Genomic DNA, 3,851 nt, shown 5'->3' on the forward strand with positions numbered 1-3,851 from the left:
ATGGAGCTGAGACACGGCAAATGTTCATCACAGAAATATTTTTCCTTTTTATATATTATCACAAAATCATAGAATGGTTTGGGCTGGAAAGGACCTTAAGATCATCTAGTTGCATCTCCCCTGCCATAGGCAGGGCTCCTCACACTAGACCATGTTGCCCAAGGCTCTGTCCAACCTGGCCTTCTGTGGTCAATTCTACAGACATTTGTTTCCCAGTCCTTTGACTGATAGATCATTTAAGAAACACACTTTTAACAATAATGTTTTTAATTAGGACTCAAATTGGGTTATCCCAGGATATCTTTCCTTTGATTTCTTCATGTAATTAAAAATAGACCTAACTTTAATCTCTTTGACTGAAAATAAACAAAGTGTCAGTTATAATTTGAAATGCTAGAGTGATTTGAACCATGACCGGGGAAGGAAAATCCACATTCTTCTACAAAGATTCCAGACACCATGAGTAAACCAGAGTCTCAGTCTATGGGATATCTATGGTACGATGAACAACAAAATTAATTGAATGTCTAGTCAAATGGACAAATGATTGGACCACAAACTCGTTTGTGTTCTTTAGCTATTGATTTAAAGAAGGTTTTCTATACCTCCTTAAGTGGTTTTAAATATTTCTAAGTATTTTTCTAATAAAAAAGTGTTAATTAAGAGCTCTTATTAAGAGAATCGTGTTTAGATATGCACTTGTTAAACGACATTCAAGTAATGTTAATTCAGAGAATATATGGAATGAATAACGGATGAATACAGGAATATAGCCAGTCTGTGATTTAAATGTTTTCTGACAAGTTACTAAAAGTAGACTATTGGATAAATTTGCTTTTTGGCACATAGATTCAAAATGATGTATTCTTATTAAAACTGCTAAATAAAATTAGGTGTTTTTTTTTTTGTTTGTTTGTTTTCTGTTTCAGTGCTCACAGTATTTGCAGTGTTAGGCAACAGAAGGAAAGGGTCCAAATTTGTAACCTGGAGGATTCTGTAGCAATGGTTCCAAAAACCTTGATAGATACCTTGAAGGTTAGCTCTGAGAAAGCAAATTCCTATCAGGGACTCTAGGCCTCTAGGCTTGTCATCTTCCAAACTCAGAATTCTGAGTGTTGAATCTTTCCAAGATTTGAACAAACATGTCTTATTCACATTACATTGAATTTGCCAGTGGAGCTCCTCTGAGCCCCTGTCTCATGCTCTTATGTCCCTAATCTACAATTACTATTTTCTGCTCTATCATGTTTAAAGTCTCTGAAATAATGTAAGGCAGTTTTGTAGCCCACTAGGCTAACGTTATATTAGCTTGAAACTGCTGATATGTTACCTGCAGTGAGAGTCACCGAGGCTGTAAAACCACTGTGAACCTTTGGATAGTACAGGCAGTGAAAACTGTATTATCACAGTATCAACCATATCACCTTTATTGTACTCTCTGTTTTGTTTTCAAAGAGGCATAAGAGACTCAAGAATAGTTAACATTTATCCAAGGTCCATGAGCAAGAACGAGGCCCCAGAAGTGAACTAGGTAACAGTTATTTTTCAATCCTGTAAATTTGTAGACTTCCAATTGTGATCTAGTAAGCATCCTTGTCCTTTGAAAATGCATGGATTCCAGGGTCCCTGAGATGATTTAGGAGACCTAATTGACAACCAGACATACAACTCCTGGAATTTTTAAGCTCCAGGTGACATTTTCAGAAGCAAATTTTTAAAATGGATTTCATTAGTTCAGGCAAATGAAGAAACCTGAATTTAGAGGTTGGACATCAAATAACTATGTTTTTACTAAATCACTGTTCAAAGGTGCAGCATTATGGGTAGTGACACAAAAGTACTAATAATGTATTAATAATAAAAAGTGTCTTATCTTCCAATTACTTATTTTCTTAAAATATAAATGTATGTTGAAGTTTTATTTGTAGTCTTAGTTGATATTCTACTATTTCTTTATTAAAATATCATATGAAAAAGGGTTTTGCCCATTATAGAAAAGATCTGTCATAGTAACTTGCATGATAGGTTTTAGGTACAATTATTTAGACACATTTTTGTGTGTTGTCAATGGCATTAAGTACCTTAGTGGTTATCAGTGTGCATCAGTGGTCAGAAAATCGTTGTGTGTAAGGCTGCAGTAAAGCAAAGGTGTTGTAACAGGAAACTGCTGGTACATTGCGGCCCTCGGATGTAGAATGAAGCCATTCTACATCCTGATTTCATGATCCATTTGCCTTCTCTTATGACGGATCTGAAAATGCTGTTAGCTAAGAATGTAAGGAAAACATCAGCCCAATGTCAAAGAAATAGCAGGCTCTTCTCAATGTCACTCATTTTCAGTTTATGAAATTCAACAAATCAGTTGAGACAAAGTGCTTGACCATTCCTAGAGGGTAGCACTGCGTAGTACTCTGTTTTATCAGGCATATAAAGCCAAGAATATTACCAGCAAAATTATGTCTGAATACAATTAATTTTTCTGTATCTTAGCTTCCCAGGCACATCTGTTAAATATCCACATGCTGTTTGTTCACAGTAATTTTGCTAGTAACTGACAGAAAACTAATAATGATATAATTTATTTTTCATCCAATTTTATTACTTATGTTTTAATCATGAAAATTATTTTTAAAAATCTGGTATCTTAGACAAAACGTCTCTGAAATATTCAGGTTCTGTGCGAGGACACCTTTACCTTTAGCTGTATTTTAATTCTAAGTTCAGTGTAATTTTATGGTACAGTGAGGCAAGCAGTGGCAACCAATGACAGGATCATATAAATGTTAAGTATTGTAAACATTTTAGATCAAATACTACTTTGCAACAATTGACTGAAAGGATGTTTTTTTTTTTCCTTTTGCATTCTTTCCACCTACTTTAGTTGTTCAAATTGGCAAATGCATTTCAACAACATACTTCATAATTAAAACAGTATTAACAGCATAGTAATTGCAAGAGTTCACTACCCTTATGTATGTGACTAAAATGTTGATGCTCCAGGAATGTTACCTAAACTTTCCTTATTCAATTTCTAATACAGTTTCAAAAATTAAAAAAAAAACCCACATTGCTTTCATCAGAAAAATACCAATGCAGTTATTAAAGTCCAGCTCCTATTAGGTCTAACATATTTCAGACTTTCAGTGGCTGACAATAGGAAATATTGAAAAGAGTGATGCAAAAATATTGTTCTCAACAACACAGCTCTAGAGAGGTGTCTTAGAGTCTTAGAGGTGTGGGTTCTCTTATAGAATCACAGAATCATAGAATATTTAGGGTTAGAAAGGACCTTAAGATCATCTAGTTCCAGTCCCCCTGCCACAGGCAGGGACACCTCACACTAAACCATGTCATCCATGTCTCTCTCCAACCTGGCCTTGAACACTGCCAGGGACAGAGCACCCACAACTTCCCTGGGCAACCTATTCCAGTGCCTCACCACCCTTACAGGAAAGAATTTCTTCCTTATATCCAATCTAAACTTCACCTCTTTAAGTTTTAACCTGTTACCCCTTTTCCTATCACTACAGTCCCTAATGAAGAGTCCATCCCCAGCCTCCCTATAGGCCCCCTTCAGGTACTGGAAGGCTGCTATGAGGTCTCCATGCAGCCTTCCCTTCTCCAAGATGACCAACCTCAACTTTCTCAGCCTGTCTTCATATGGGAGGTGCTCCAGTCCCCTGATCATCCTCGTGGCCCTCCTCTGGACTTTTTCCAACAGTTCCATGTCCAATCCACAGAGCTTGTTGTCACTGGCAAACTTGCTGAGGGTGCACTCAATCCCACTGTCCATGTCAGCGATGAAGATGCTGAACAAGACCGGTCCCAACACAGATCCCTGAGGGGCATCA

This window comes from Lathamus discolor, chromosome 4 (genome assembly GCF_037157495.1).
Source record: "Lathamus discolor isolate bLatDis1 chromosome 4, bLatDis1.hap1, whole genome shotgun sequence".
In the NCBI taxonomy this organism is placed as follows: domain Eukaryota; kingdom Metazoa; phylum Chordata; class Aves; order Psittaciformes; family Psittacidae; genus Lathamus; species Lathamus discolor.